We start from the raw sequence: 13,818 nt of genomic DNA on the forward strand, positions 1-13,818 counted from the left end.
TAAAAGGGATGGTCAAAAGTGGGAGGAGGCGATAATCATTTATATAGTGCCTATTGGCAGTTGGATGGTGCAATGGAAAGGCCACACGGCCTGGAGTCAGGAAAACAAATCTTTTTGAGTTCAAATACAGATACTTCCTAGGTGTGTGAATTATAGGCAAGTCATTGAATCCTGTTTGCCTCAGTTTCCTCATTTGTAAAATGGGCTGGAGAAGGAAATAACAAATGAGTCCAGTATCTTTGCCAAAAAACCCCCAAAAGGGTGTTTGACATGACTGAAAAGCAATTAACCAACAAATAGCACCTACTATGTGCCAGGGATTTTGCTAAGTACTTTTTACCCATACATTATTTGGAACTCACAGCAGCCCTGTGAAGTAGGTGATGTTTTTAATCTCCATTTTATAACTGAGGAAATGGAATCAAAAAAAGGTTAAGTGATTTGCTTAGGGTCACATAGCTAGTAAGGGTCTGAGGTTGAATTTGAACTCAGGTTTTCGTGATTTTAGGCCCAGAGTTTTACCTTTTGTTCTACTAGTTAACTTTGTGAAGGTTTTGTAGGAGGGTTTGGGGGCAAAAGATAATGGATTCTGTTTGGATATATCCAATTCTAGGAGGTAATGTGAGACTAGAGCTCAAGAGAGAGATTAGGGGCAAGATGAAGAGGGCTTAGGACATAGTCTTGAGGGATACTCATGATTGCCAGGCATGACCTGGATGAAAATCCAGCCAAAAGAAAGAGCAATTGGACTGATAGGAGGAGAACCAAAGGAAAACAATGTCATGAAAACTAGAGAGAAGAGAATTTCAATGAGAAAGGTCAATGAGGATGAGTTGTGAGCAAAGGCCATGAAATCTGGCAGTCAAGAGATCATTAGTAACTATGGCAGTAATGGCGAACCAATGGCTTTTGTGCCAAAGATGGCATGCAGAGCACTCTCTGTGGGCACTCAGCCACCCCCCCCCCCACAAGTTTGTTACTTGAAAGACAGAGGGATTTGGGTGGTTGGGTGGAGTTGCTCCCCTCCTCCTCTCTACTACTCCTGATGACATTTTCCCCCATCCCCTGCCCCTCTGCCCAGCACCATGAGAGGGGACAAGGGGTAAGGTGAATGACTCACAGGCAGCAGACCTGGAGGGGAGCAGAGCACTCGGGCCACTCTCCTTCCCCTTTCTTCACTCACTGAGGACATTCCTCACTCCACCCACCCCTCTGCCCAGCAGCCCAATGGGAGAGCTTTCTCCATCCCCTGTGTGGGTTAAGGGGGGCAGAAATATGGCATGAGGTCTCTGGGGGGTGGGCACAGCACTCATTCTGAGGGGTGGGGTGGGGATGGGTCCCTTCACTCCATCTCTAAAAGGTTTGCCATCGTTGAACTATGGAGAATAGTGAGTGAAAATGAAGACTCCCTCATTGTTGCTACTTAAAGCAGTCTAGCTCCTTTCCTTAGTTCTGGGTTGAGTCTTTACAAGAGTGAGAAAGAATTTTTTTGGGGGCGTCTAAGATTTTTACCACTACTGTATCTTTCATGTCTATCCTTACTTCTTTTCACTCCTATTACTATCAGTTTAGTTCAGGTCTTCATAATAATAGTTCACATTTATATGGTATTTTAAAGTTTGCAAACTTTGCCTAAGTTAGTACACTTAGACTGTGAAATTGGTAGTATTTATTATCCCCATTCCATTACAGATGAGGAAATTGAGGCCAAGAGAGGTGAAGTTAATCTCCCTGTCTTGACTCTCTTCCTTCTCCCAATTCTTTCACCCCAAAACTAAAGTAACCATCCCAATGTTTTTCGTTGTTGTTGAGTTGTTTCAGTCATATCTAACTCTTCATGACCCCATTTGGGGTTTTCTTGGCTAAGGTAACTAAAATGGTTGGCCATTTCCTTCTCCAGTTTGTTTGACAGATGAAGAAATTGATGCAAACAGGTTTAAATGACTTGCTCAGGGTTACACAGCTAATAAATATCTGAGGTCAGATTTGAGCTCAGCAATAAGAGTCTTCCTGATTTCAAGCCCACTATTGTATCCACTCAGTCACTTAGCTGGCTTGTATCACCTACTCGCACTTTTTTATGTCAATTCAAAGATTCTTCCTAATGCACAAATCTGATTATGTCATTTCCTTACTCATATATATTTAATGGTTCCTAGATCCCAGTCTGCTATCTTTGATGACAGAGGATCATAGATATTCAACTGGATGGCCCTTAGGTTAGGACACTGAGTATCCAGATACATTAAATGATTTGCCCATGGTCATATAGTCAATAATCATTACAGATGGAATTTGAACCCAGGTCCTCTGAATCAAAATCCAGTGCTTATAGAAGTGGGATTATGGAAGAGACCCAGGGGAAGAACATACTTGGACAGTTTAGACCTCAACAGGGCCAAATCTTTCCTTCTGCTTGTCTCTGATTCCTCACACCAAAAAGACAAAGAAATCCAGCCTAAAAAAAAAAAAAATTAGGAACCAGCTTTAAGCAAGCAACTCAACAGTGCAGTCTAGTGGCTAGAACAATGGGTTACAAGGTTATGCGTCAAGAAAGACGGCTTTAGGCCAGGCTTGCATATTCTCTGGGTGTCTTTCTTCCTGTGTGACTCAACAAGGATCATCCTTCTCTCTCCTACTTTCCCAGAACAATAGAATGTCGGAATCAGGAGGGAGCTCAGATTCCCCCTTTTTCTCCTCCCTGTACCCTACTTCTGATCTGTTGAATTTTCACCCATCCTCTTAAATCCAATTTAATTGCCACGTACTCCATGAAGACCTTTCCAATTGTCCTTCTCCTAGTTAGCAATTATCTTTCTCCTCTCTAATCCACATATTTTTTGTTTATATTTCTTCCAAGTATTTATCTTGAAAACATTATATGTCAATGTCTTATAAAACAAAGTCCATGAAAACTGGCATTATTTCTTTCCTTCTTTTTTCTTTTTTTAAACCCTTACCTTTCATCTTAGAATCAATTCTATATATTTGTCTTAAGACAGAAGAGTAGTAATGGCTAGGCAATGGGGCCTAAGTGACTTCCTTAGGGTCATGAAGCTAGGAAGTGTCTGAGATCAGATTTGAACCCAGGACTTCTCATCTCCAGACTTGGTTGGTTCTCTATCCACCAAGCCACCTAGCTACTAAGAACTGGCACTATTTCAACACCTTGTAACTTGTCACCATAGAGATAAAGGTTTATATGAACCTGAATTCAATATGGCAGCTTCCCTCTAATAATATTCTGTATGGCTCATATTTTGTCCCAAACTGGGTTTAGGTCTCAGGAACATTTAAGTTTGGCTCAGTTTGACCTCCTCTTCTGTTACAGAAAGAGGACCATATAGAGCAGGGGTCGGCAACCTTTTTGGCCGTGAGAGCCATAAACGCCACATTTTTTAAAATGTAATTTCGTGAGAGCCGTACAGTGCTCACAGTGTGCGCTCCTGTAACAGCGCCTGAAAAAAACTTGACTTTATGGCTCCTGCAGAAAGAACCATATCTGGCCCTCAAAAGAGCTAGATATGGCTCAAGAGTCATATGTTGCCAACTCCTGATATAGAGAGAGCTGGGAAAAGACCTTCAAGATCATTGAGTTCAGTCCTGACATTTTACAGACCAGGAAACTGAGATACAGAGAGATTGAATGTTCTGCTCAGGGATATTCTGCTAGTATATATCTGAGAGGGATCTGAACATAGGACTTTTTCATTCCTGGTCATCAGTGCTCTATCTACTAGCTTATGGAATTACAAGTTTTCCTTCAAGCAATCAATTTTAACAAGGCATTTAGGTTTAGATCAACATCTCACAACCCACACCAAGATAAATTCAGAGTGAATGATTTGAATATAAAGAAAGAAACTATAAAAAAAGTAGGCGAACACAGAATAGTATACTTGTCAGATCTCTGGGAAAGGAAAGATTTTAAAACCAAGCAAGAGTTAGAAAAAATTACAAAATGTAAAATAAATAATTTCCATTACATTAAATTAAAAAGTTTTTGTACAAAAACAATGCAACTAAAATCAGAAGGGAAACATCAAACTGGGAAAAAATCTTTATAACAAAAAACTCTGACAAAGGTCTAACTACTCAAATATACAAGGAGCTAAATCAATTGTACAAAAAAATCAAACCATTCTCCAATTGATAAATGGGCAAGGGACATGAATAGGCAATTTTCAGATAAGGAAATCAAAACTATCAATAAGCACAGGAGAAAGTGTTCTAAATCTCTAATAATTAGAGAGATGCAAATCAAAACAACTCTGAGGTATTACCTCACACCCAGCAGATTGGCTAAAATGACAGCAGGGGAGAGTAATGAATGTTGGAGGGGATGTGGCAAAATTGGGACATTAATGCATTGCTGGTGGAGTTGTGAATTGATCCAACCATTCTGAATGGCAATTTGGAACTATGCCCAAAGAGCGCTAAAAGAATGCCTGCCCTTTGATCCAGCCATACCATTGCTGGGTTTGTACCCCAAAGAGATCATAGATAAAAAGACTTGTACAAAAAATATTTATAGCCATGCTTTTTGTGGTAGCAAAAAACTGGAAAATGAGGGTATGCCCTTCAATTGGGAAATGGCTGAACAAATTATGGTTGGTATCTGCTGGTGATGGAATATTATTATGCTCAAAGGAATAATAAACTGGAGGAATTCCATGTGAACTGGAAAGAACTCCAGGAATTGATGCAGAGTGAAAGGAGCAGATCCAGAGAACATTGTATACAGAGACTGATAAACTGTGGTAAAATAGAATGTAATGGACTTCTCTACTAGCAGCAATGCAATGACCCAGGACAGCTCTGATGGATTTATGGTAAAGAAAGCTACCCACCTTCAGAGGAAGAACTGCAGGAGTGGAAACACAGAAGAAAAACAACTGTTTGAACAAATGGGTTGATGTTTGAACACATGGTTGGGGATGTAGCCTCGAAACAACCACACCAATGCAACTATCAATAATATGGAAATAGGTCTTGATTGACGACACATGTTAAAACCAGTGGAAATGCGTGTCGGCTATGGGGGGCGGGTTGCGGGAGGTGAAGGGGAAAGCAAGAATATGAATCATGTAACCATGGAAAATTTTTCTAAAAAAAAAAAATAAGACAAGGAAGAAAACCAAGTAACTCCTCCTCCTCCTTCTTCTCCTCCTTCCTTACCTTTGGTCTTAGAATCAATATTTGTGTATTGGTTCTAAGGCAGAAGAGTGGTAAGGACTAGGCAATGGGGGTTAACTGACTTGCCCAGGGTCACCCAGCTAGGAAGTGTCTGAGGCCAGAATTGAACCTAGGACTTCCTGTCTCCTGGCCTGGCTTTCAATCCACTGAGCTACCTAGCTGCCCACCACCAAATACCCTTTTAAGCACTTTACAAATATTCTCACATTTGGTCCTTACAATAACTCTGGGAGGTAGGCGCTATTAGTTTCTCCATTTTACAAATGAAGAAACTGGGGCTGGATAAGTTAAATGACTTTTGGAGTTATGTAGCTGGTAAATGTGATAAAATTTGCACTCAGATTCTCCTAACTATAGGTCCAACATTCTATCCACTATACCACTTAGCTGTCATTAATGTTCTTCCCTCTAATGTTCCCTCCCTCCCCCACTCTCTGATGAATATATCAAGGTCAGGCCATACAATGCCTTTTACTAATTTACCTGTAGGACCTTGAGGCCTGTGGTTCTTCGTGAAATTACTAGAAATAGCAGAGGGAAAGAAACAAAGGTGGTGGTCACTGTAAGCAGTCTTGCAGCAATACCCAAGACATCTTCTTTGCTATTACATTTATATTTCCCCCAAGACCTCACAAAATGACCTGCATATGGTGATGTTTGATACAGTGTTGGTTGAATTCGACTCATACATTTTAATCTCTTTGTTTTATGGGTGAGGAAATTTAGAGTCAAGAAGAAACTAAGCATATGGTTGCACAGCTAACCAATTGATGAGAGAATTAGTAATAGGTCTCCTGATTTGGGGGATGGAATTCCATGATACCACACTTCAAATATTTAAAGATTGTTGTGTGTAAGTGGCCTTCAAATGCAGCACAAGGGCTAAATTATAGGGAGGCAGAATTCATCATTTTGAAAAAATTAAATGGATTTTTTCAGTTAATATAATTATTTTCTCTCCCTCTCATCCCCTTAATTAAAAAAAAAAAAAAGAAAAAGAAAGCCCTTACTTCAAATATTTATAGTTAAAATAAATTTTTGCCCGGGTTGTATCTAAAAATGCATTTCTCATTAGAGGCAGATTTTCTCCTAACAATTAGAACTGTTTACAAATGGAATGGGTCGCTTGGGGAGGTAATGAGTTCTCTGTTAATAGAACTCAGCTGCTCCCCTCTTGGGGCTGATATAGAAGGGATTCTTGATATGGGAATGGATGGTATTCCTTTAAAGTCTCTGAGGTCTATCATGCTGGGGCTTCCATCTGGGCCTCTACTTGCCTTGTTTTCTCCTCTACCGGGTTGGTGTGATAGGTAGTGAGGTGTTGAGGGCAGAGCCCAAGTTGGGGTCTATTCTGAATCTGGGGGAGATCACCCTAAAATCTCAGAGATTTCCTTTGCCCTTTGGATCCTTACCCTCACTAAAAGTGTCTAATGTGGAAATACCTTAGGGAGCAGCTACACCATCTGTTGTGGGGTTAATGAGTTTTCATTTCCAAAATCCAAGGATTACCTGACTGGTGATAAGCATCAGTGACTACTCCTAATTAATTGGTGCTGGGAGCAACTGGCATCACAGTCAGTCATATGATGTAGCAGAAACTCAGATCTTCCCTCCTTTGCTTCATTGTGTTTGCCAACCAAGAAGGCCTGAAGAAGGCAGGGGATCCTGGAGTCAGTGTTCCTTTGATTCCAGAGGTCTGGTAGAAAAATGGGAAGATGAAGAATCTGGACTGTTCATCCTCTCCCCTATGTCTGTGCCTTGTTGGCTCTGGAATTATCTCAGTGGCACAGTACCTGCTGCAGGAGATAGGAACTGATATTGCAGTTTCTTTAGTGTGAATGATTCAAAAATGTCATTCATGTGAATGTCAACAAGAAAGATGGGGCAGAGGAAAAGGACAGTTGGGAATCTTATCTCTGAGATAATAATGGAAGTTGGGGAGGAGATAATAAGAGGGGTCAGAGGGTAGAGTGAACAGAACTGGAAGAGAGAAGAGAGAGGTAAGCAAGAATGAAAGAGGGAGAGAGAGAGAGAGAGGAAGACAGAATAGAAAGGAGGGAGAGAACAAAAGAGAAGAGAGAGGGAGGGAAAAACCAGGAGGAAAGAGGGGAAGACAGAACAGAAGGGGGAGAGATAATAGAAAGGAAGAGAAGAGGAAGCAGGAGAAAGATGAGAGAACAGAGGAAGAGGAAGAAGACAAAAGAGGAAAGAAGAGTTAAGAGATAAGAGAGGGATCAAGAGAGGTGAACAAAAAGGGAGAGAGAAGAGAAAACCTAGGCAGGGAGAACAAAGTAGGACAAAGAAGAAAGAAGGGGAATAATAGGGGAGATGACAAAGGGAGAAAAGAGGGCAAAAGGGGTCTGAGGGGGAAAATAAAAATAGAGGAAACAAATGGAGTGAAAAGGCAAGGAAAAAGAATGGAGGAGAGAGAGAAGAGTGTGAGGAAAGGAAGGAGAGGAAGAAAGAAGGGCAAGCAGTGGAAGGAGTGAAGAGGAAGAGAGAACAAAAATCCAGAAAGAATGGCTGGATGAGAGTATAGAGAACAGTTTAGGGCAGAGAGGGTCAGAACAAAAGGGGAAAAAGAAGAGCTCTTGCTTTCTGGAGGGAGGAACAACCTAACTCTTGTCTTTGGAAGGCTCAGGGTCATACTGGGACAGGTATGATGCCAGAATGGGCCAAAGTATGCGGTATGATGTTTGTCTGAAATGCCCTTCAAAGGGTTGGACCACAGAATTTCCCTACTCAAGAAGCTTATGTGGGTAACTTCCTATTGCCTCTAGGAGAAAAGAGAGATTCCACAGATTTGGCATGGAGAAACCTTCACAATCTGTTTCCAGACTTTTCCCAGATTGATTTCACACGACTCCTCCTTATGCCTTCTTTGTTCACTCAAACTGACCCATATGCCTGGTATGTTCTACCTGCTCTGCTCAGCCCCCTAGAATCCCTAGTTCCTTTTAAAGGCTCTCAGCACAAGGCCTATCCTTTACAAGAGGACTTTGTGGATCCCACCAAATATGAGTGGCATTCCTCCTCACCCTCAAATTACTTTGAGCATATCTTGAATCTACATAGCTGTGTATGTATTGTAGGGACAGTTTTCTTTTTTTTTTTTTTTACCTCTATATCCTTAGTGCCTTGCACATAGTAGGCACTTAATACCTGCTTGTGGAATAGAATAGAATTGAAAGGGGCTCCTTAATGGGGGGCACCAGGCTGTCCTCTGATCTCCGAGTTCCTCTATTACTCAACACTTTTCACCTCTCCTCTCACCTCTTTCCCAACCCTCCCGGAACCATGAGAAAAGCTGACTAGTCTAGGACCAGGAGCCTATTGTGTGAGTGGCCCTGAAGCAGGAATGGAGAAAGAATGGGTGATGAAAGACTTGCCATGCCCTATGACAAGAGGTGGGAGGGCATGGGAGAAGGGCACCAACCCTGCCCACTAATGGGAGTGGAAGGGCCTGAATGCCTCAGAGAGATGACTCAACACACTACAACCCAAAGGCCTACTCCCATTGACTCAGATCACCCAACTAATACTTACAACTTATCTGTGGCAAACACCGTTTATTGGGGAGCAGGGGATGACAGGGAAGATGGGATGGTTAGCAATGAGAACCTACATGGCATCTTTTTGCCATTTCCCCCATTCCTTTTACTTTTTTTGTCTCCTAACCAAGCATTTAAAAGCAAATTGTGTGACATGTAAAACCTGGTGGAATTACTCTTTGGCTATGGGGGAAAAGAGGAGGAGAGGAGAGAAAGAACATGAATCATGTAACCCTGGAAAAATAGTCTAAAGCAGTGATGGGCAAACTTTTTAAAGAGGGGGCCAAAGGAAAGGAAATGCTCACCTGTCAGTCTGTTTCTGAGGCAACTCTTTTGAAGTTTCATTGTATTGTATCCTACTCATTGTATTCGTCAGATTAGGAATAATGTCGCACAGCCAGAGAGAACATTTCAGGGGGCCGCATCTGGCCCGCAGACCATAGTTTGCCCATCACTGGTCTAAATCAATTAATTACATGAACATTTTCAGTTGAAAAAAAATTTCACTGGAAAATTTCATTTTCATCAGAATAAAAAATAAAGTCCTTTTTTTTGCCCTTAAAAAAAAGAAAAGCAATTGTGTCAGCTTTGTTTTGGCTTTTGTGGACTTTTTGGTAGATTGGCAGGGGAAAAATGAAATGAAGAAACAGAGGTTCAAGTTTCCAAGCATTTTCCTCAGCTTAGGACTGGACTCAAATACATGGGAGACAAAGACCTTTACATACAGTGGTACCTCGATACTGGAGCACCTCAAGCCATGAGCAATTTGTGATAGGAGCGTCAGGGTCGGGAATATTTCGCTTTAAATTACCAGTGGATATTTTAATCCCGAGCTTCTGCCAGTGGGAGGAGCCTGAGGTGGATGAGGTAATCAGTACAAGTAAGAAATGTTGAGGAAATGGGAAAATATTAAACAGTTTATTGAAAAGATACACCCAGAAAAAGTTGCAACAGGTTGTGAATTGGAGTTGTGTACCCACAGTTGTTTCACACATTATCGAAATGTTCTGAAAAGGGGGGGGGAAGAAACAAACTTCCATGAAAGGTTTTTGTTGAAATGGCCTCTAAGTGAAATAGAGGAAAGTGTGGCAAAACAGCCAAAATTCAGTGAAGAAAATGATGATAATTAAGTAAAGTAAAAAAAAAAAATAACAATTAAGTTTAGCGATAAAGTTAGATACCGTAAGTAATGTGTAAGGTCAATTTTGCATTTAAACGTAGAGTTAAGTGTGTAGAGAGTAAGTTATATTAAGCACATGAAATGAAAATCTTCTCTGCCAGCATCTTTGCTTGACGTTGAAGATAAATAACATTTCATAAGCAAGTTTATTTCTTTACATTTTTTCTTATCTATAAATATATGTATTTATCATTTATAAAGTACACTTTTGTATTTAAAAGCACATAAAACAAAAAATTTGTGTATTTTTTTGGAGTCAGAATGGATTGTATTTCCATTAATTTAAACGGGGAAATTCGATTTGACACATGAGCAAATTGAGTTACGAGCTTGGCCATGAAACATATTAAACTTGTGTGTCAAGGTGCCACTGTATTAGAAACAACTAATCAAATAAGGTCAATTAATTAAAAAGAAAGATATAATATTAGCTAATATGATTTCTAGTTGAAGGACAGTTTAGGGACTTTCCAAGTTGGATAAGAGAAGCTGAATATGTTTAATTTCCTGAATTCTGGAAAAAAGATGTCCCATTCCCTTCAAGTGTCTGTCAACAATCAAAGGAACATGGAAATGATAACTGATTGAGCAGAATTGGGCTAGTTTTCAGATAAGACACGGGTTTGAGACGTACAGTTATGAGAAAACTCATTGCCTCAGTCTTTGGACCTGACCACTTTTCTGGTCAGCATAGCCTAAGTTCTTAGTTAAGGGTTGCTAAATAGTAGGTTGAAGTGATCCCCTTTCCCAGCCACACAGGGCTAGATTCAAACAAAGCAATAATATTTTCCCCCCAAATTTAACAACAGAAAAAAGTTTTTCACAAGACAGAAGTTGGACTAGACCCATAACTGAAAAGAAAGAGAACTGAACTGATTTCAGAACCAAGTCACAAGATGGAATCAGTGAGGTTTATTCAATTCCTACAATTATCCACTTGCTATCATAATTCTTTCAGTTCTCTGATTTCTTCAGGAGTCTGATGAAATCAATGGACTTCTTCTAAGAATGATGTTTTAAAATGCATATAGTACATAGGACTGCAAAGGAAATTAATTATTTTAAACATATTAACTCTATAAATACATTAAAATAGTTATTCAAAATAGTTTTAAAATATCAAGTTCATGATTACCAAAAAGTCAACAACTTGAGATAGAGAAGTTGCATTTAAAATAACTGAAGACAATATAAAATACCTGGGAATGTACCTATCAAAACAAACCTAGCAACTATATAAATATAATTACAAGAAGAAAATGAAATTGAAGGAATTAAAGTAGGCAATGAAGAAACTAAACTATCATTCTTGGCAGGTGATATGATGGTATACTTAGAGAATCCTAGAAAATCATTCAAAAAGCTAGTTGAAATAATGAATAATGTTAGCAAAGTTGCAGGATACAAAATAAACCCACATAAATCCTCATCATTTCTATATATTTCCAACAAAACTCAGCAGCAAGAGTTAAAAGAGAAACTCCATTTAAAATCACTCTAGACAATATAGAATACTTGGGAATCTATTTGCCAGGACAAACACAGGAATTATACAAACACAACTACAAAACACTTTTCACACAGATAAAACTGGATCTAAACAATTGGAAAAACATTAATTGCTCACAGGTAGGATGAGCTAATATGATAAAAATGACAATCCTATCTAAATAAGTGAAGGATGGGGGCCTACCAGTACCAGATCTTGAACTGTACTATAAAGCAATGATCATTAAAATAATCTGGTACAGGCTGAGATAAAAGGGTGGGTCAGTAGGGGCAGCTGGGTAGCTCAGTGGATTGAGAGTCAGGCCTAGAGACAGGAGGTCCTAGGTTCAAACCCGGCCTCAGCCACTTCCCAGCTGTGTGACCCTGGGCAAGTCACTTGACCCCCATTGCCCACCCTTACCAATCTTCCACCTATGAGACAATACACAGAAGTACAAGGGTTAAAAAAAAAAAAAAAAAAGGGTGGATCAGTGGAATACACTAGGGATAAATAGCCTCAGCAGCCTTGTGTTTGATAAAGCCAAGGATCCTAGCTTTTGGGATAAGAACCCACTATTTAACAAAACCTGCTAGGAAAACTGGAAAACAGTATGGCAAAAGTTAGGTTCAGATCTCTATCTCACAGCCTATAACAAGTTAAGTTCAAAATGGCATATGATTTAAATATAAAAGAGTAATATTATAAGTAAATTAGGTGAACATGGAATAGTATACCTGTCAGATCTATGGGAAAGGAAAGAATTTAGGACCAAGTAAGAGACAGAGAGCATTACAAGATGTAAAATGAATAATTTTGATTATATTAAATTAGAACGTTTTTGTACAAACAAAACCAATGCAACCACAATTAGAAGGGAAGCAATAACCTGAGAAAAATTTTGTAACAAAATTCACTGACAAAGGTCTAATTTCTCAAATATATAAAGAACTAAGTCAAATTTGCAAGAAATCAAATCACTCCCAAACTGACAAATGATGAAAGGATATAAATAGGTAGCATTCAAATGAAGAAATCAAAACTATCAATAATCATATGAAAAAATGTTCTAAATCCCTCCTGATTAGAGAAATGCAGATCAAAACAACTCTGAGACAGGAGGTCCTAGGTTCAAATCCAGCCTCAGACACTTCCCAGCTGTGTGACCCTGGGCAAGTCACTTGACCCCCATTGCCTACCCTTACCAATCTTCCACCTATAAGTCAATACACAGAAGTTAAGGGTTTAAAAAATTAAAAACAAAACAAAACAAACAAACAAAAAAAACTCTGAGGTGCCACCTTACACCTAGCAGAGTGTATTTGAGTGATAATACATTATCTATCTATCTATCTATCTATCTATCTATCTATCTATCTATCATCCAGTGGAATTGCTTGTCAACTCCAGGAGGGGGAAGGGATGAGGGGAGGGAGAAAATATGAATCATGTAACCATGGAAAAAAATTTTAAAAAGAAAAAAAGGAAAGAAAATAGCAATACTTTTTGTAGTAAAATTTTTTTAAATTAAAAAACTAAATACAATTACAAAACATTTTACACACAAATAAAGTCAGACAACCAATTGAAAAATATTAATTGCTCATGGGTAGGCCAAGACAATATAATAAAAATGGCAATTCTGCTTAAATTAATTCACCTATTCAGTGTCATACTAATTAAATAAATTATTTCATAGAGGTAGAAAAAAATAACAAAAAAATTCATCTGGAAGAACAAAAGGTCAAGAACATCAAAGGATTTAATGGTAAAAAATGCAAAGGAGAGAGGTCTAGCTTCACCAGATATCAAACTGTACTATAAAGCAATAATCATCAAAACAATCTTGCACTGGCTAAGAAATAGAGTAGTAGACCACTGGAATAGGTTAGGTAATCACCACAGTAGTAAATGGCCACAGTAACATAGTATTTGATAAACCAAATGACCCAAGCTTTTGGGAAAAGAACTCACTGTCTGACAAAAATTGCTGGAAAACCCAAAAAAATGATATGGCAGAAATTAGGCATAGACCAACATTTTGTACTATATACCAAGATGAAATCAGAATGGATACATGATCTTGAAATCAAGAGTGATACCATAAATAAATCAAGGGAACACAGAATAGTTTACCTGCCAGACCTATGGGATAAGGAAAGAATTTATGACCAAACAGCACAAAGAGAATATAACAAGAATTAAAATGGATAATTTTGACTACCTTAAATTACAAAGATTTTCTACAAACAAAACCAATGCAGACAAGATTAGAAGAGAAAGAAATAGCTGGGAAAAAATTTTTATAGCAAGTATTTCTGATAATGGCCTTTTTCAAATATATAGAAAAATGAGGCACATGTATAAGAATATAAGTCATTTATCAATAAGTGGTCAAAAGATTT

This window comes from Gracilinanus agilis, chromosome 4 (genome assembly GCF_016433145.1).
Source record: "Gracilinanus agilis isolate LMUSP501 chromosome 4, AgileGrace, whole genome shotgun sequence".
Lineage (NCBI taxonomy): Eukaryota > Metazoa > Chordata > Mammalia > Didelphimorphia > Didelphidae > Gracilinanus > Gracilinanus agilis.